General features: G+C 42.5%; 1 protein-coding gene across 21 annotated transcripts in view; it reads right to left on the reverse strand.

The window, feature by feature from the left end:
* Window positions 1–20,999, reverse strand: part of ncor2 (nuclear receptor corepressor 2) — a 174,835-nt gene extending 153,836 nt beyond the window's left edge. For 16 of the 21 annotated variants that reach the window (XM_069182259.1, XM_069182248.1, XM_069182244.1 and 13 more), the window contains exon 1: window positions 20,522–20,999. The gene's annotated coding sequence lies outside the window, so the exon portion shown is untranslated. Of the gene's footprint in view, window positions 1–6,861; window positions 6,919–19,735; window positions 19,757–20,339; window positions 20,442–20,521 lie in introns of those variants that run through there. The other 5 variants (XM_069182260.1, XM_069182258.1, XM_069182238.1 and 2 more) reach the window with 4 other exon arrangements.
* Between the last annotated feature and the right edge of the window lie 549 nt (window positions 21,000–21,548).

The following is a 21,548-nucleotide window of genomic DNA, read 5'->3' on the forward strand; positions in this document are numbered from 1 at the left end:
CTTTAACCATTTCCTTCCTTTATTTGACACTCTGCATTCCTGAAAAAAACAGATCCTTCTCCTGCATTTTTTTTTTGAAGTCAAAGAGGAAATACCGTTACCACTCAAGCCTGCTGGAAAATGTTAAAGCAGGTTCTTATACTGGCGCATCACAGAAAAATTTAGGTTTAACAAATCATAAAAAAGAGCACAGCCTCTACAGATGGTAGCCACACAGAAGATAGGAAAGGAGATTAGAAAAAAAAACACATTTTAAACAGGATATTTTGGTTAAATGATTTGAACAGAGGACGACATAGTGGAAGCACAGTGGTGAGCATTGCCACTTCACAGCACTGGGGCCCTGGGTTCAACCCCGATCCTGGTGTGCTATCGGCGTGGAGTTTGTACGTCAGGTGGGTTTCCTTGGGCACTCCGGTTTCCTCCCACTGTCCAAACACAGACCGGTGGGTTAACTGGCTTCTGGGAAAATTGTCTTTAAGGTGTGTGTGTGTGTGTGTGTGTGTCCTGCGATGGACTGGTGCTCCTGCCCAGGCTGTACACTGCCTTGTACCCCTTGCTTACTGAGAGAGGCTCCAGGTCCCCCGCGACCCTGAACTGGAAGAGGTGGATGGATGGATTTAAGCGGCTTAGTACTACATTCCCACAATTATAATGCACTTTCTCTGCATTGGCACTTACCATGACTGTGTTGTGTGATGAGTAAATAAAAGGCAACTGTTTACCCATCCTGGTATTACACACACTGCAGAAACCATCAGCACAGCAAACACAGTATGAGAAATGTCTTAATTACTGCAGGACAACACTGTATGGCATGGAAGAAAACAGCTAGCTGACCACCAAAACGGGCTGAAACAAATCAACAGAAGCGTGTGGTACCAGAGAAATGTAAAAGGCCCTCAAAAAAAAGCAAACCACTAAGAGCTGTCTTGGTATAAACAAAATAGGGCAACGCTGAGGCTGCAGTTCTTTCCGTGGGGAGACTGAGGGAAAGAGACTACAGCCAGTGCCTCTTCAAAAAGCTCTCATGCAGAACACGTGTGTTTTGCCTCATACCCTGCCATACCAATTTCCACAACCTCACCTGACAGCTTCCCCATTACTCAACAGTTCCCAGGCGATTTACCACAGGAACAGCCATAATCACTGCTAGCCCTCTCTGGGCTCTACTATGGATTAAGGTGAGTAAACATCACCTCCGACATCCATGCCAACCACCTCCACTGTGCATGCTGCAACAGTATCCTACACGTTTATTTATACCCTTTATAAATTGTAACTGAAGGCGTATTTGAGAAAACAAATATTGGTGCAAATCAACACCAATTAAAATGTAAGAGGAATGTAATATAATAGAGCCTTAAAATTCACATTTTTCTAAATGCATAATTTCCAAATGTATTCATACCATGTGAATGTGTGGTTCTTTCTTCCTTCTCCTTTTCATGCAGATCCATTGATTACTTCATCTTTTTGTTGCGTTTATCCAAAAGGAAACTGAAGAATCTCAAACTAAGCAAAAGGAGTGCCGTATTAATCTAACGCTTTTAAGTCATCTAGCAGTTCTATAAATCCCCAGAGGGTTTATAGAAGCTTCTGGAAAAGAACAAGATTACTACTGTCTATAAAGAAGACTAAACTTTGAAAAACATATTACCACTGCACCATGCAGAAATGGCATCTTATCTGAAGATCAAACCAAACAACTCCTGTAATTCCTATACAAAACTTTACAGAGCTACACAGTACCTAGTGTGGTTTCCACATTCAAAAAGTTCAAGGATAAATGAATGGCTCCTAGCCTACCACGATCAGAGTGTAAGAATGTTTTATTCACATGTATGGTCAGAAACGTTGTTCAGGAGGCACACAGCCAGATAAGTACTCTGAAAGAACATGATGAAACACAGGCAGTGGCACAACACTTGTTTCATCTGTCCAAGAATGACCTATTTTTAAGACAGTATCTCTGAAGAGAACATATCTGTAGCCATGATAAACTACCTGGATACAAGAGTTACTTGCATTTTATTGCTGTTTTTGTTGTTTTGCAGATTGATTCACAGCATATATGTTTTCAATTGCTTTGTTAACTTATGTCCCACAAAATTTTTAACACCTTCAAAGATGGGACCCATCCCAATACTTTGAACATAAAGAAATTATTTTAAATTGGAAGCACACCTTGGTTCTCTAGCCTCAGACAAAGTCATGACACCTGTGTTTTTTTAAGTCTGTACAAAACATTCATAGGGCTGCTGGCATTCTAGATGCAATTTGATCCTCAAAATCGCCCAGTCAAGCATGTGACCATTCAACAACCCCCCTTAAAAAGAAAAGTGATCTTAAATGTTTGGCCTTGTTTCACACCAGACCTCTATCTCCCACTAAGTAAAAGATTAATAAAATCAAAAGCTTTCAGTGGGAATTTTCCTGGATTTGGTTGACTTGACATGGAATGACCCAACGTATTTCACTGCAGAAGGCCACAGTGCCTTAGCGTTATGTCACACATGCCTCACTGCATCGACTCTTGGTCCACTGGGCAAAAGGCAAAGAGCACACCCCCTTCTCAGCACAGTGGATTCCAAAGAGCAGAAAATATCAAAGCAAATTCCAGGTCTTATGCTACCAACGAGCAAGCAAATACATGTCATGCACCTTTGTCCAAATGTTGCACGCCTGCCTGCAAACTCTAGATCACGGGGGAAACTGAAAGACAGGGGTGACAAAGGAAAGCAGCTGAAACTATGGCCGATTTTTGTTTGTGCTTCATTTGACGCACCTGGGTTTAAGCACCGGCAGAGAGCATACAAGGAGGGGGGGAGGGAAAAAGTGCCCAAGCTCACATGTGTCTCATTAGGCTTAAGGCACAGGCTGAAGAAACTTATAAGTAGTGCTCGGTAGCCACCAGATGAGGAACAATACTTCATCAATCCCAGCAGAGAAAAACCTGTTACAAAACACGTTAACAGGCCAGGAGCAGAGAGAAATACAGAAGTGGAGTGGGCTTACCCACACTAATACTAATTTTTAGTCAAGTCACCCTGACCTAACTGCTATCTAAATAAGGCTTCCTGCCTCCACTGCAGTCTTACTTATTATCTGGAGATCTACATGTAGAGCAATAACAGTCGGTGAAGCGTATCGACCCCGCTGACTAAATTACTGGAAATACACTCGCTTGAGAAACCCCTACTGCTACGCCCCCTCCCCTACCTTCCCTGAGCAAGAACAAACAGGAAGCAGTTGACATTTCTGATAATGAAGCTGCAAAGAAGAAAAAAACAATCGCAAGGGAACAGACTTCAAGGGCGAAGGAAAGGTGCGAGACCTGTCTGTGGGCTAAGAAACAGCAAGGAGCAACTGCCTCAGATAGCACCTCACGAACGGCACAGAGGATGAAGCCGCACAACGAAGGACAGAAAAAAAACAGCCATTTGCCCAGGAATCCAAGTAAACTCAGACAACCAACTGCGTCTTGGTACAGCACTGTGCCACCCCCAGATATCATTTACTTCCTTTGGATCCACACTAAGCATGGAATTATAAGGACAGTTACCAAAGGGAAGAGACGGCCCACCTAGCATGTTTAGTTGTTAATAGTTAATTCATCCAAGGATCTCATCCAGCTGCTCCTTGAAAGAATCCTGGGTGTCATCTTACAATAACTGGCTGGGTCCCAGACTTCCACACCCCAACGGAAAGGTCTCAGAATGGAAACACCCCCCCACACACACACACAAAAGTCTGCACTGCTCTCTTCATCGGCCCCTGGTCATTTGGCACGAGACACTCTGGTGGACTGCTCACACTTTACACGGATAGTTTCGCCCCACTCTTACCCCTGCCTCCCTGGAACTCCGCTGCTTCCACCCCTGCCGTTTGATGAGAACGCCCACAACCTATAAATCCATTCGGCCAGAGTGTCATCTGCGCTATGAAGCCCCAAGAATAAACAAGGTTGCAGGTCTGTCTTGCCATCAGACTCCATTAACCCCTGGGTCAGAGACTATTCATTGAAAGAGTGCAGGCTGTCGTCCAACCTCCCACCCTCTCTTGCTCCCTTCCCCCTCCAACACCCCATCCCCCAGTTCTTTAATGAGTTCCACAATTGGACAATAAATCTCTTGGCTGCTAGGAGCTTAAGATGAAATGCATTCGAGACAGGTTAGTCTAGCAGGGGAGGAAAGGGTCCTGCAATAACTACCAGCCCCTTCCCCCACACCTCCTTCTCTGTATCATTAGTAGGGAGGCTCCAGAGAACGGCTAAGGGAGACCTCAGACAGTCAATATTTACTGTGAGTCCCAGCAGGTCTTTTCTCCGTGCTGCTAAAAGCTAGCAGACACACAGGAGGGAACCACACATTCGCCGTTTCATTAATGTGCTTTGAAACAGTTCAGCATGAAGCCCAAGAGCCAGGAGAGAAGCCACGGGACATTAATGCACTCTGCAGCGCTATATCCAACAATCAACGAGGGCTCCATTTTGAATTCAGCAGCAACGTATATCTGCAAACACTCAGGCTATTAAAGATGTGAACAATTACACAGGCCAGCCAGTTCTCCAATCCACTCCGTTTGCACCAAACAGATTGCTCATTTTGTGGCGATACCCGACAACCCGCTCTGAAATAATCAACCGATGGAGGCCAACAGAATAGATTCCTCCTCACCGAAGACGGGGGGAAAAAAAAAAAAGAAGAAGCCTTAAGAGTATAAAATGATCTGCTTTTGACTCCTGTGGTCCACAGCCCACAAAACAAAGCCTTGAGGAAAAAAGAAAGAGGATTTTCTTTGGCTTACAAAGCCAACCCGAATTACAGTTTTGTAAGCCTTCTGATCTATTGTTCTGCAATGGCATCACGATGATTTTCCTATAGCAGATGACCAAACACTGGGACTTTCAGATCAACAGACTCAAAGTCTGATCTGCACATGATCACACGATGGGCTGAATTACTCTTTCCTAATTTTAATCTTTTTTTTTACAAAATAGGCTATCATGACGATATCCCATCGTCTATGAGAAAATGCACTTTTATTTAGTAATATCTAAATGCTGGCAAACGTTCACAGGGCTTCTTATTTTACAACTCCTTTATTGCTGTGCTACTGAAAACTGTAATTAACTTCTGAAAAAAAGGGGAAGGGAAAACTAAACCCTAAATTATGCCTAATAGCCTTTAAACACATTAAGGCAATGTGCAAAACTCTGTCGGGTCAGTTATCTGCAGCTACTTTACTTGGGCAGCCCATCCCCAAAATTAGAGGGCTTCATTAATCATAATAGCATTTAAATGTAATCCTCTTCCCTTTCTGCATACAACGATAAAAAAAAGTGTTATTATCACATCGGCCGTGATCATCAGATGAAGAAAAGAGCCCCTCAGCACCTAACCGTAAGAATTCCAGCAGCGCGCCCTGTCCTGTTATTGCAACAAGAAGAAAGCATGCTGGCAGATCGCAGAGGGGATAAGACCCTGCTCCCTCTTATCTGACAGAGCCGTTTTTAATCATCTCCGATAGCAGCCCGTGATCACCACTCCGGCACAATGAACAAATGTTCAGTTCCACTACAGTTATCCCAGGCGGGAGGAAGGAGGCCATGCTGGGTTTTGCAGAAGGAAGTGACTGTCAAAGCAGAAAGTTCAAACGGTACTGTAGTGAAGCTAACCCCCCTCCGCCAACACCATACATTTCAGTATTACAGCAACGTCATTAAAGGCGCACGAGTGATTGTAACGAATCATTACAGTTTCGGCTATTAGCTATGAGCAGAACTCCAGATAGAGAGAAGTGAAAATAATGAAAGTCACCACGACGAACTTCTGGACAAGCAAGGGCTTTTGTTAAAATCCAGCTCAGTAACAATGGTCCTGAAAGGTTTCTTTGAAACCGGGGGTATGTACAGCAATGTCTACTAGACAGTGGCTTATGGGTTTGATTCCCTGCTACAGACACTTCTGTTGTTCGGCGAAGTGCTTCACCCTAGTTGCTCCTGAGTGGGCTGGTGTCTGAGGTGGAGGAAAAATGACGTGCTTTCCTGACCACTTGACACCACGGAAATTAGGGATAAACTCTGTCCCGATGAGCCAATGTGGCCCAGATGTGCAAAATACCTCTGTACCCTACCTGGTTTTTCTGCGTGTTGATTAAATTGTGTTGTGTAGCATCTATGAAGGAGATCTGACAGTGTTCGTTAGCCTCAAACAGCGTTCCGATTAGCGGTGCCTTGCTCTTGCTATTAACATGGCTAAATCAAAAGGGTGTGGGACAAATGTGTGAAGCCAGTTTGTTTTTTAGGGCTTCCCAGGACAAACCAGAAAGGGAGGACAAGCTGAAGAACTGAAGGTAGTCCCATTCAATTTTCACTATTTGAGCCTGGTGAACCCCTACTGAATTATGTCCATACATTCACAAAATATACACCATATGTTATATAAAATATACACCATATGTTCTGAATCTCTTACCGAGCTTCTGGGAATCCTTTATTCGAGGGTCCCCAGTCGTCTAGTCATCTAAAACCCTCCCATATATCTGGACAGCACACTACTTGAAAAAGGAAATGACAGCACCCCGAGTTCAAAGAGATGTTTGAAAAGGCTGTCTAGTTGGCATACTTTTAAGCCACTCGAAATTGTGCTTCCCAAAACAATGCACACAAAGTGTGGCACGCAAGTCAAGGAGGATAGGGGAACATATGTAACAAAGGATTTGGTGGGATAACGGCTAAAAAAATTAAAAAAAAGCCTGAAACGGTTTGGAGCCCCTTCAATAAGGAGCACTTTTTCCAGTTCAATTCCCCTGTGGGGCGTAGCGGTTATATCCTTGAGCAAGGTTCTTTATTCCTACCGTGCCAGTGAATGGGCAAGCTCGAGATCCTCACTGTAAACGGAGACCTGTTCTCGCTTGATTCATCCTGTTAAAGGACTAAAAAAAGAAAAAGAAAAAAAAAGGTCTTTCTTTCTTAGACTGACACAGCTCTTTCACTGCTAGCCCATCACACGCCCTAACCCAGCTCACCTCCACTGACAGTTCATCACTGTACAGGGTGGGGGTCAAGACCATCCATTTCAGGCTGAAAAAAAAAAAAGAGGCACATGTATAACACAAACTTATTTAGCTCCCAACCAAAAGCAAAAAAATATATTTTCATCAGTTCACGAATTTTACAAAGGCATTTGGATAGGAAAATTAAAAACTTTGAACTTAAAAACTTGATGTTCATTTTTATTAGGTCCTCATGGTACAATACATTCATCAAATCCCTTAAAAGGAATTGGAATTTTTACTTAGCAGGAAATCAGACAAGGGTTTTGCTCATTTCCCTACAGGAAAGAGTGGATCAGCTCATTCCACCAGAAGACACAATAGCTGACATATTTACATATTTACAAAGCTGGACCAAAGCTACAGCTTTAGAACAAGCACAAAGTCTTGCACAAACCGAGGTCACTTACCCTACAGTTAAAACCATACGTTTGTTTTCCATTTTTTAAAAATATCAAATGGAAACAGCCTATTGTTCACCTCTGTCTGGCCCCTCAGGGGAGCTGAAGTGACTTAGGAATTCTGTGAACACCTTCTCCTGTTCAACATGTTTGTTCACATCAAGGTCACGTCAGGTTAAGAGCCAGCACCTCTCCCGCCTGCCTGTGTCAGAATATCCCCTCCCGCAGGCGAAGGAGAAGTGTGGATGTGCTCACGCAGACTTTGCTACAAGGCGACTGACGCGGACCGCTCAGCTTCTGCCCCAGCTCCTACCGTGGACCCGTCAAGACCAATCACTATCCTGTTACCCTTTGCTTCTGAACACCATCAGCGAGGAAAAGACAGAAGTACCAACTGCAGAAGGTTCAGCACAGCGGTTCGTCTAGTTTAGGATTTCTCATACGGCCTGAGGTAATGTTTCGGAGCTGGATGCAGCCTGCAGCATCTCCACTGCTGATCTGCTCCAGGGCTCTGTACAAGGTATAGCCACAGGGCTTATAATCTGCAAGCCATTCTGCCACAGAACAACCCAGAATGAGTGAGAACATCAGTGTTTCGATGTAGAGTGATGGGCCTTTCGCACTCATAGAGATCGCACAGTGGTTTATAGAGGAACCAAGTTCCACAACCAACTGAAGAGCTGGAAATGGTCCTAATAATGGCCAGTAAAGTCACTAGTTGATTCACTGAAGTCAGGCTAGACAAAAACCCTGAAAACCCAGCGTCTAATGGAGGATCACCACAGAGGCTGAATGAAAATCTGAGGATCCTGCGGCTCTCCAGGACACAGAGGATCACCTCTGAGGCTGTGAACATTTCATCTTTCAAGCTTTTCATCCTTAGGATGCAATGTACAGGGGGCAATGTCTAATATTCCATACATGCCCAATACCGCACACGACGTTAAAGAGTATAAGCAACGAAGTGTCTCTGACGGGAGTGGAATTGAATATTTTCAAATGGAGGAGATGTGTTGGGCCCATTAAATACAGTTACCTCTGCAGTGCTCGGGAACAGGTAACAGGTTTATTCCCTGCTGAAAAGAAAAGAAAGGAAACACAATGTTTCGGCTGTGGAGCCTTCTTCAGGTGTGGGCAGTGCTCAGTCTGTTTCAGTCTGTCTGGGGGTGAAGGATTTGACTCAAGAGAGAGACGGAACAGGCAGCAGTAGATGGCATTAGCTGAGCTCTCTCCGCTTGTGGAACCAATAGTGTGCTCAGGTCCAGAGCTTTGCCTGGTAAGTGAACTGGTCAGAAAGGCCTTGGTTTGGCTGGAAGAACTCAGCCATTCTAAATGCCATCTTTCGTGTCGCATTTCCTCTAAGCTCACTCGGTGAAAATGAACGCCAAATTCAGCTACACCTAAGAGAAGGTCAAGACCCTGTAGCATATATACCTGCACCTGAGAAATATTTCAAATGTGGAACTGAAAAAGGGAAGTGAATTTCCCAGCATGGGTCTAACCACAAAAAGCAAAGCGTCACCTTCAAAATCAAAGACGGCCCTATTTTTGTCCCTCTATTACCACTTCACAGAGATGTCCAAACTGGTGAAAAACAGTAAGCAAGCTGAAGCAGACATCTTACTTAACTTTCATGTCGTCTAATTCTGAAAGGCATAATTAAAGCAGCTATACAGACAACAAAACAAGGTGGTACCTAAATGAGATCTTGTCCAGGGCATTGAAGGCTATAGTACAAGTGGCATTTCCCCCACTACCAGCCTACACACATGCTGGAGGAACCACAAATATTATTTCACAAATATTATTTTAATCGCAGTTGCCATTGCTTTTTCAAAACTGCATCTTCTTCACTACCTTGAAATGCAAATTATTCTGTCTCCTAAACTGTGCTGTTTACAGCATGCTCTAAAATGTGTGTCACTGCAGTTTCTTTAATCAGCAAGATAAATGACTTCATAGCCGCGCTGAGACCCTCTTTCTTTAAGTTTTTTTAAATAAATAATAAAGAGTAGATGCTAAGCGCAGGCCTGTTCTTCAGAAAGGTAACAAAAAGAAACAAATTGCCTGCAGACAGCACTAATACATACATTTCAGTCGGTGAGATTAACTAGACCATGCTTATCTATGCGCCTCATTTCTCTGTCATTCAGAACCATTCTGAGAGCAAACCTGGAAAGTGTCAGCATTTCATACAAATCAGCTTTCTGAAGCTTTGATGTGCCTATGAACCCCAGTTCAGTGAACAGAATCAAACATCCTTTAAGTAAAATGCTGTAAAGCAATCCAAGCAAGTAGCTGGAATGATTTTATTACACATCTTTTTGTTGTACCTTATGGAAAGGAACAAGACTATTATTCTTTTTCTCCCTACGAAATCGCCAACTGTCAACTTGGCAGCAGTTACAACACCCATTTGGAGAAATGCAGCCTGGCCTTCAGGATACACACAGACATCTCATGCTGATTGTTCCTGGATGGCTCTGTGCCACAGTTCTTATTTGCACTGAGTTGCAGTCCATCCCACTACTAACTCCACTCAAGGCGTTTATTTTTAATCAGGTGAAATGCCTTGAACTTTACCATTAGCCAATTCTGATTCCCAGGTAACACAAAAAGCCCTATGAAACAAGAGGAGATACTTTTCTCTTAACAGCTTCTGAGTGCTCTGCCTCATCACGTCTTCACACAGAGCTCACAGGTAATGCTGCTCCCTACTCTCAGGGCCTGTTTGTCTTGCATTTCAGACCTACACTTTCACAGTTGAGCCTCAAGCGTTTTTTATGGTTGCAAGCTCATTTTTGCCAGCAGTGAAATGACACGTTCAGATAAATGTTCTCTGTGTGGTGCATAATTATCATAAATACAACATTTAAAAGCATTCTGGCTAATAAGATTAGAAAATCAACCTAAACTTAGAAGGCAACACATATCTGTTACTAAAATAGGGTTTAGTGAAGACCCAATGGCTAATTACTAATTAATGGGAGGTAGGCAGTTGGAACAAATACTGAAAAACTCAATTTAGCGCTGAAAGGCTAGGACTCTTTCAAGCATGCCCCTTCAACAGCAAATTCAAGTAAACTCAATTTCTAGACCATTAAAACCAAGAACAACATGCTTTGATCTATCACAATTTTAAATCAGATGATTAAACACAAAGTACAGGCTGATTCATGTCTGATATGCACTTATCCTAAATGCGACTGCAATCTCTAAAACTTCATTACCAAGAAGGAAGGGTTTCAAAGCTTCACTGCCATTACATTAGTGGCCAAAGAGCTGACAGAAAATCTGGTGTACTCCTGTCCACAGCAGGGTGGACCAACTGTGGTCCTTGAGGGTCTGAAACACAGCAGAAGAATCCTAAGAAGAGCAGGGAAAAGTTGGTAAATGAGTCAAATTAAGCCAGTTATGACCTGATTACAAGCCAAGAGGAAATGAAAGGCTGCAGACACACCCTTGTCCACAGCATGCATCAGCACATTGTTACTTTTAGCCAGATCCCCAAGCCCAAGTAACCTCTCACACACTTAATGCACCTCCAGGCAAATTGCACATTTGGGCGTCCTGGATGCAAAACAAATTAAACGGGAAAGTTAACTCATGTGTGAGTGATGACAGCTCTTTGTCAAAAATAATTGCTTGCTAAGCTTTGCTTCTGTTTGTTTCTTTTTGTCTGCTGTTGTGGTTCAAATGGGCAATACCCAAGTAATTCTGCTGAATCGGTTATATAATGCTTTCTATATCCCAGATGAGCTGCAACATTGTTTCTGTTTTGAACTGGAGTGAGACAGGGTAGAGAGGACTAGTTTAAGTTAAAAGTATTTTTAATGACAACAGAGACTGCTTTCCCATCCTTTAGAAGTTAGAACTAAGGAAATAAAATAAAAAAAACAGAAAAATAAGTTTCAGGTTCTGACAAGACCAAGTTGAGTTTAAAGTTAAAAAAAGGGTAGGTAGAAATGCTTTTCATTGAAGGATTTCTTGCATCTTTTATGTACTTCACCACAAAAATGGAGGGTAAAAATCACAGGTTTAGGAGTGAAAACCCTTTTACTGTAATGAAATAAATATTCCAACTGAGACACTCCAAGAACAGCATCACTATTTGTCGGTTTTCATTTTAACTCAAAGAACTTTGTCCCCACATACACAAACTGACATGGTCATCAAACAAAAGGAGGAAAGAACAGAGGTAAATTACCCTTCAGCAAACTGAGACGCCATGTGGATTTTGAAAGCCACAGTGGAATCATTTTTAGCCACATAAAGAGCAGCAGGAGGCGATAAATACTGCATGAATTGCTATCTAGAGGGAAATTACTTTCACCCGCAGGTAACATGAGTCATGCTACAGCAGTCCTGTACAGCAGCACATCTTACTCCTGAAACACTGGAGGCCAAAGTGAGAACAAGCTTTGTGAAGCTGCAGCTACCCCTTAAGTCACCACACACAACAGTCTAGGTGACCAAAGAGAAGGTTTAGGCCTCCTCGTCTTTTTGTTTTGTCTGACTAAAATAAATAAAAAAATAATATCAGCTCCTCTCTCCGTTTGGCTACGACTTCAAGTGGATTCTGGGATTCGTTTGTCGATGTCATCCGGGTCTGTGCTTTGTGCTCATTAGGGAAACAGCTCAGGGTTTAAGGTTAACACTGGAGTATTTTTTATATTCCTTTAACGTCTCTTCAACAATTGCCAGTAGATAACTGAAAACTCCTACTCGTGCAGACAACACACGCAGGCCCCCTTTCTTTCTTCACCGAACAATACATCCCATTGTTAAGACAACCAATTTCAAAGGGCAACAGTACAAAGGCGGAGTTTTAACAAACACATTCCGACAGCGACTCTGGTTCGTCTTGGAGTGCATTGCTGGACAGAAATGCATGTGATGTTACAGAACAGATTATACACCATCAATACCTTTGTTAAATGACATTTCAAATTAAAAAAAGAACTGTATTCATGGAAAATGGCAAAAGCATTATTCTTATTAAGCATGAAGGATTGCATTTCAGCCAGGACAATGTCTAATGTCCGACAGTTTATTTAAAATGTGAACAATCACATATACAGTGCGCAGTGAAGCATTCCTAAGCCTGTTTCATAACAGCTTCAGGTTTCATAATGCAAGAGTAAACCAGAAACCCAACCCCTGGCACCAAGCACCACACAGGATTACCAGTCTACTGCTTTGATTACTGAGCGCAAGCTGGCACTAGGGAGAAGGCCACCGCATGCTCGCACTCCAGGCATCAAAGCTCAGCTCTGACATGGTCTGTGTGCGGTAGGGACGTCACACCCAGGGCTTAGCTGTAGACTCCAAACCACCAGAGGAATCCCATTAACACCACTCCTTCTGGGCCACTTGCTTCATTTTTGACATTTCCTGACTCTGACCAGCCACTGGAATGACAGAGGAAAGGGAATTTCCTCTCGCAAACTTTCCGACAACACAAGAAGAAACCCCGTCCTTCCCATGAGCCACCTGCAAAATCGCACAGCTCGCGTCTTTTAATTAATTAACCCTTTCAGCCCCATAAGCATGCACGTATAACGCTGTGATAGGGCTAAACATGATGAAACATGCACTTCAGTTTACAAATTGATGTGTTTTTTTTAGGGAATTGCGACTGGAAGGGAATCAAATACAGATCCTACTAACAACCTGCTTGGTATTCCAGGACATTCTTACCTCAAGGTAACACAGACCACAACTATACAGTTGTTTGATGGAAACCTCAGAAATCTCCAGCTGTAATGCTTGTATGAGGAGGATTAGTGGGAAGTTACAAGGTTGGAAAATAGGAGAGCAACGACTAGGAAGCTCCTGCACCCTGAAATTCTACTACACTTAAGCTGACTTGAGCAAAATACCTTTTTTTAAATAAAGAAATAGGCTAAACAGACATGCGCTTATCACCCATCCTCCCGTGATGAACGCTATGTTGAATCAAGGGTGTGGGATTCTTCCCAGGACGTTCTAAATGAAGCAACGTTATTATTTTGGATATTTTGTCAGAGCAAACAAAAAAAAAATAATTTAAACATGGAAAGTGGCAGTAAATTCAGTAAGAGGCTCCCACAGCATCAGGAAACTGTCATGTTCCAAGTCCAATCTAATCCGCCAAAAGCCAGCGCAGTCTGAGAAGTGAAGATGAAAAGATTCCTTATCCTCCAGAGGCGGACGATTATAGAGGCATGAAGGGATTCGTTTTGGTTAATTAATATGTAGAACCTAAGCAGTCATGAATCTGAAGCAGGGCTAATGCTGCCAGCTAATTATGGGATCAATAGAGTGGCATTTGCATATCAACACGTCTCTCCATTCCAGACACATACAGGTCTCATTCATTACAGTGGTGCATTACTTTATAGTACCTGAACCACAGAAATATAAAGGACTTGATGTGAATATAGTAGTACATACACACTGAATGGCAATAAGAACACACCAGATGATTGGAACCAATATACTATGGAACCAGCACATTTCAGAGATGCTGACAAAGAAACAACTAGACTACAGGAAGAGCACCATAAGAACATAAAAAAAATGACAAAAGAGAGGGGGTCACTTTGGGCTCATTTATCTGAGGATCCCATCCACTCGTTTCGTGAATGAAACCAGAGTATCTGCTTTTAAGACATGGCTGGGTAGCTTGTTCCACACTGTCACAATCCTTACCCATCATACACAAATACATTTAACTCATGAGATAAACCTTATAAGGAAAATAAGTCTAATACACCTCTTATGGTTATTTCTGAACGAAGAAAATAAATTATATTTGTATATTAAAAATGAAAGCCCAATTCAATTTTAAGGCATTACCAGCTACCAGCATTTCTGTTTTAGAATCTTAAGGACCGACATCAATCCTAATAATAATAATTCCTTAAAGTTATATAGCTTTATTTTTCTGGACAGTCCACTCAAAGCGCTTTACAGGTAATGGGGAATCCCCTCTACCACCACCAATGTGCAGCATCCACCTGGATAATCCAACTGCAGCCATAGTGTACACTCCCCAAACACCAGTTTTCAGTGGAGAGGAGAACAGAGTGATGAAGCCAGTTCATAGAAAGGGATTATTAGGAGGCCGTGATTGGTATATATTGATCGTCACTATACTGGGCAGTAGGGCCCACACAGACAGCAGGGTGAGCGCTCCGTACTGGCCCCATTAACACCTCTTCCAGCAACAAGCGTAGCTTCCCCAGGAGGTCTCCCATCCAGGTACTGACCAGACTCACACCTGCTGAGCTCCAGTGGGTTGCCAGTTGTGAGTGCATGGCGATATGGCTGCTGGCTTACCTAACTGTTCTACCTATTCCATTCCTGATAAGGGTTGTGAGAGGCCAGCGTCTATCCCGCAACCACAGGACACAAGGTCGGGTTTCCCCATGGACTGGGCACTAGTTCAAGGCAGGCCTCACTCGCACATGCTTAGCCACACCAGGTTACCCAGCAAGCATGTCTGTGGGAAGCAGAACGAGACTGGAGTACCTGGAGCAATACAACACAAACATGCAAACTCCACAGAGCTTAGGCCAGGTCAGAATGAAACCCAAATACACAGTGATACACCCCTTCACCCTTCCACTATTCTTTATAAAATATGTTGTTTTTTTCCAGTTGATTTTTTTAATTGAATTCTAGCACTCATTTCTCAGGGAGGGGATATACAGGCAGCAATACCGAGACACACACAAAAAAGATGTCTATTAGATTGGAAAAAATCCGAAAGTAAAAGATGGCTTCACAGTAAAGAATGTAAATAAACACATCACCAACTAATATGTTTTCATCTATTATCGAGTGTTCACTGAACAAAACAACAGAAAACACAAATATGGTATTTTAGACAACCACGAAGGGAACTTCCCTGTTTTTACGCCATTGATTGGGTGTTTTTTATTGTAGCAGTAACAAAGGTCTAATGTTAAAAAGCTTCGTTTTTTTTTCCCTCCCCCCTACAGCACACCCGAAAAATATTCGTCACAAATGTCAGGGGTCCCGCCTGCTAACGAGATGCGAAGCCCCAGTGAAGCCCACTGTAGCTGTAATGGAACTTTTCAGCCTGGCTGAGCAGTAAGAGAGGGGGGGAGCCCACTTCCCCGAGGGACAACACATGCTCCTCATCACAATCCTCAGCCTGAGCGAAACGGCACATGGCACATTAATAAGACAGGCCATTTAGGCTGCTGCCCGCCACAGTAATTCACCCTTTACAGAAAAATCAGCACCCCCCACAGGCCCAGTATTTCCTCTCCCTCCTCCCCTCCCCCCCGAAGAGAAGCTCTACCCACATCACCTCAATTAAGGATTTTAATTTCAGCCAAGAAAAAAAAAACAGTGTAGGAGTAGGATTGTCCTATATATAAATTATGTAAAGGCTGCGTTCAGTTCTAAGTACAATTACCCACACTGACAAGTGCAGTAATTTAACTTTCCATTACATTAACCAACAAGACTGCAGCGGCTGCTTAACAGACTCCGGCCTTTCCTTCCTTCAAAGACCTCTCATGATACACACACTATGCCCGATTTCCAATCGGCTAATAGCAAATAGATTTTTTTTTTACAAGCTTGGCTTCCCCATTAATTCAGTTTTTGTAACAGTGGGCATGTAACACCTCTCAGAATATCACCAATGTGGGATAATCACACATACACAGTTGGGGTGCGAATCATTTTTTAAACGTGACTTCAATGTGATGACGGCTGAACTTCAGAAGGCTTTGGCCCGGTGTCCAGGTGAAATTACAAATGTATTCACCCTCCTGCAGATAACAGGCTGTATTTTGGTTAAGCAGCCAAGATTGGGAATAAAAAAAGCTGGGCTGTGCTGTTCATCTGTTCTTAGAAGGAAGGCAGCCTTGTTGGGCACCCATATTGCTAGATTTCAGTGCAGAAGTGCCTGTGTGCTCCAGTATGGATTCCAGAAGTAGAGAATAGTGCCAGAGGGAATTCAGCTGGAACTCCCCAAGAGAACCTTTGGGGCTGTCTAGAATCGGGTGTCATCATCAGTAGAGTACTATCCACCAATTCTAAGCAGGAGCCACAAACTGTCGTGCTTTAAGGCAATATAATTGCTTGCATCCCACTGTACTGCACACTTTCATAACATTCTTGACAGTCTCAAGAGGCTGTTAATATGTCCCTCAAGGATAGGAGAGATATGTAGAAAGACACTTTGAAAAGAAGGGCACTTTGTCATGTCTACAATTCTAAATCTTCAGGTTTTGCTTCTTGGCAATTCAGCAGAAGAATAGGTGGTCAGTGAAGGTCAGTATAATAATGGTTTTCCTGTAACTGCCAAAGGCTGTAAGGTTTAGAAACATATAATGAAAACAGTGTTTGCCAACACTGTCTGCCAAGTACAGCATAGGATACATCTCTGCCTTCACAGTGACACAGGAGGAATGCAATTTCTAAACCAGTTTACCTTACAAGCACAGCCTTGCACACAGTGAGTGCTTGCCAAGGCTGTTACACTGTGGTTACATGCATTTCAGAATTTCTGTAGACAGTAGACTGGGTTCTCCACCCTTGTTAGCAGCTGTTATCCCATCTGACTTCTTTATGCAAATATGGCATCTATTGGGCCATTACAGACACCTATTCTGTATTTAAAGGACACATACAGCATAGGGCACAAAGCATTAAATGCTCAAAAAGTAAAAGTGTATGCCTAGTAAGTCCACTTATCTGATCAGAAGGGATTTTACTTCCCGAGCAGTTATTTATGGATCAGATTTTCACTAAGTCTAAATTAATTGCTGTTGGCTTGAGTGTTTGTCATTATTTGAACAAGGAGAATCCCGGTCTATGTTTAAAATAAGGGTGAAATTAAACATGGATTAAACCGGTCATTCAGTTATAGTTTAGTAGTTTAACTCATTAATTGTTCTAGGATTCAGACTATTTTACACAATTTATTTATCTTCAAACGTTTTTGATTTGTTTTGGCTGCATAACAAGAACCAAAGAAAAATACAGAAATGCATACAAAGAAAAATAATATTGGAAAGGGTTGTGTGCTTTAATATAAAGCCCAAGCACAGCATTCAGATATGGTCTATAATATCTTTAACATGAAGAACATACTGTGCTGTACACAACCAATATGTTAAAGAAATATTTAAAATTTAACAAGTCATAGAGAGGCACAAAACTCACTGATGGCAAGTTCTGGAGTTAAATGCTCATTTAGACTCTTAAAGTCCAATTGACTGGGGTGTCTTGGCTACACTTTAAAAGTGGCACTGAACCCACTAAAAAGTGATCATATAAGCTCTTTGTAAGTCAGTACCAAGTGAAAAACCAGACCATTCTTAAACCAAAAAGAACCCATCATTCAATTTTTTTGCTCATTACAAACTCTGATTTAAGCAATATCTTGCCACTAGCAATTAAATTGACCATTTTTTTCTGTTTTCAAGGGAGAGACCTTTATTTAGCCAATCAATTGGTCTTCCTAAAATCCACAATACCCCAAAAATCTGTGTTTTATGGTATTGCTTTTGTTTTCGTTTTAAAAAGCTACTTGAGCTTTCCTGAGCGAACAGGAAACAACATACATTTGTTTAATAACATAACTACCACCTTAAAAACAAATAACACTACAACCTTCAATACAAATTTCTCAACATAAACAATAACTCAGAAACATTCTTTAAACACAATGCAAGGAAAAACAAAACAAACACGGCTTTGTTTTAGAGTTCTAAAGTCGCTAGCTGCAACAGCAGTTGTATCTAGCTATCATTCAGCACCTAACTAACTCCAAGACAAGGATTTACTACAGACACACCTGTCAGCAGTTAAAACACTACAAACGGATATATCACTGATGGCTTTCAGATCAATATGTCTTAACAGGGAGAAAAAATCAGCTTTGATTGTAGATTGTATCAAAGAGTTTAAAGTCTGTACTGCTTATTCTTTGGACCAAATGCAAATGTCTTTTTTTTTTTGCCGCCTGGAACTGAGGAACAGCACAATAGTTCAATCAGGCTGAACCTTGATTGGCAAATGGAATGTTTTCGAGCACGGTCATAAGATTTTATTTTGCGAGGCCTGCCACAAAGAAGACATCTGATGTTTGCAAGATCGACAGTAATTGCAGCAGACAGGCTTTAGAAATCGACCACACAGTTGACTGCGCAGAAGAAGAAGACCTGGAGCTACGGGATCTGGGCAGAAAACCAGCCAGATGTGTCATGCTGTGCAGCCCCTTTCGTTAATTAAGAAAAAAATAAGTGTCCGGGAGATTAAATTCAAAAGCAGCAATGATCTCTTGCACGAAAAGCGATGGGTCAGCTTTTTTTCCCCCCTTACACATTTGATACAGATACAAAAGGAGAATAGGTCATACTGACATTCCAGGGCCTTCTGCATAGACTGCAAAGTTGCTCAGGGAAGCACTTCTTCGGTCCTAGATCAGTGCACTACAGGAGGTCCAGTATTGGCATTAACATAAATCACTGCTCTCAAGCAAGTTTTATCTTTTACAACTTGGAGCAGAAAGTAATGGCAATGTAACGACTGAAATAGTTATAGCCCTAGGACTGTTAACTAGAAATAACATTAGTTGGGCCACAATTAGTGCCAAATGCGGTCTGTAAAAGCAGTGGTAAAGAGTTACCTGATCATTGATTTGAATCAATGCATTACATTCTATTGTGAAAACACGCATGTCTTCACTTTATTTTAAAAAAGCGATATGCCACTTTATATCGAACAGACATGTAAAACGAATAATCAGGTCTTCTCATCATATCGGTTTAGCTGAAGCGGTGAAGTTTGTCTGTGATGGTTTAGGAACCAGTCCAATTTTGTGAACAAACTAGTATGTTTTAATTAAGAGCACCATTCTTCATAATTTTTAAAGCATTCACAGATGGCCCAGTATTACGAAGCACATCCCCAAAAATGATGTAATATTAACAAATCTGCAGGCTGGTACGTACCTACAGATGAGAGCAATTACCCCCATCGGAGATGGCGCTATCAAACCGTTTCATTAGTCAACACATAAATCAATCATCACTGTAAATACTTGATTAAACTTAATATTATCATCGCATGAAGGCCCAACCATTTACAACTGAAAACTACACCACTAGCTAGATTTTAAAAAGTAAAACGTCAGTGGGGGGGGAAAAACGCCCCACGAAATACCACTTTCTTTTAATTCAAGTTAGTAAAAGAAAACTTTCAAGAGTCGGGTGTATTAGGCGTTTAGTTAGAAACCCCCATACCTTGTTTATTCTGGCGACAACGCCGCCGGTGCGGTGAGCGCTACGCGCACGTCACACAATGAAATTCCATCAAAGCAAACGAGAAACAATATTGCGCCGACAACACCAGGCTCAGCACACCGACGGGAAGTCCCCCTTATTCTAAACTCAATCACCTGCACACAGGACGGGCGGGTTAGCTACAGGACTTTTACGGCCAACACCATAGGGGTTAGACGCGATATTTACCATCATTCAACCGTAATGGATGGATCAACCCCGTATCAAAGATGAGCAGGGAGAAATCAACTGCACTCAGACGGGCATAGTTCTCGGGAACAGAGACTACCATCTCCTCCTCCCCCCCCCCCCAAAACGCCAACTTTTCACACAACAGAAACCGTCTGAGTGAAGCTAGTGGTGTTTGATTTCATAATAATCTAGGCTACCTCGATTCAAACCATGCGCTTAGTCTGCACGAAATCCGCTTGCTTGCTTTAAATCAGTGACACCAGTCGGAATATCTGGATTATATGCGATTTTTACATCAAGGAAGAAAAAAAAACCCATAAAGAGGCATTAGCCAAGACGGGAAAGTATGCAAGCTATTGTACACTGAACTCACGGGACTGGTTATTGCTTCTACTTTCTCCAGTTACTGTAGACCGCACAGCATCCTTCAATTACAATTAGTGCAGAAAACAAGTGTAGTGGCTCTGTAAATAATGTCTTGATCCGCGACTTATCCGACAGGGGAGGGGTAAAAAGGCTCACTAGCCCTTTAAAAGCGCCTCGTTTCCGCCTTACCTTCTACTAAATCCGATTAGGAGACCTTCTCATTTTTGAATCCCGGCTTCTGTGGTCTGTTTGGTTGCGTTTGGGTTTTTGTTTTCAAAAATCCGTAAGCGCTCGTCCACCACGATTGTTCCGCGGACGATTCTTGTCTCTCGCGAATCTGTTTTTTTGCACTATTATTTTACAGTAATCCACGGATCCGAGTGTTTTCTTTGCAGCCTGCTCTGTTTTCTCCCACTTGCTGAAAATGTCGTGTCTGGTCTGTCTGTGCCTTGAATGTGCGCCTCTCTCTCTCTTTCTCTCTCTCGGCTGTTCCTGCTGTTTCTCTCTCTCTCTCGTTCCCTCTTCCCACTCACTCAGACAGGCAGTCGAATAACTTTATGGTCGTTTTTTTTAAGTCTGCAAGCCCCTCGTCTAAGATTCAGTGAAGGGGTTGAAGGCTCTGGTCCAATACTGTTAGCAAAACAGCACCACCACTCAAGACGTAGCCGTGTTCACTCCTCCCTTAAAGGGACAGCACACCCCAGATCTACGGATATTGCCACATCTTCTGTTCATGCAGGAGAGGCGTTTTCTGTTTCATTTATCATGCAGCCCGGGGCAACACACTGTGTATCATGTCAGCCGCTTTGCAAATCAACACTCGTTTCTGTGTGTACAGTAGTCAGTAAAGGATTTTACATTTCCGCAATAAGGAAAACTCTTTAAAATGCTGAATTTCCATAGGATGTATAGTAAAAGCAACGTTCTGCTGATTTCAAAAGTTTATCCATCCATCAGTCTTCAAACTACTTTATCCAATTTATGGTAGCAGGGGAACTGGCACCAGCCATGACAAGCAATGAGTGGAGGCAGAGTACACCCTAGACAAGACACCAGTCCATCGGAGGACAGACAGACACGCCTAGGGATAGCATTGCTACCTCACAGTGCTGGGGCTGACTTGGGTTGCTACTCTCTGCATGGGGTTTGTATGTGCTCACCTGTGTTTACGTGGGTGTCCTCTGGGTCGTCTGGTTTACTCCCACAGTCCAAAAAC

The sequence above is a fragment of the Lepisosteus oculatus genome, chromosome 22, assembly GCF_040954835.1.
Source record: "Lepisosteus oculatus isolate fLepOcu1 chromosome 22, fLepOcu1.hap2, whole genome shotgun sequence".
In the NCBI taxonomy this organism is placed as follows: domain Eukaryota; kingdom Metazoa; phylum Chordata; class Actinopteri; order Semionotiformes; family Lepisosteidae; genus Lepisosteus; species Lepisosteus oculatus.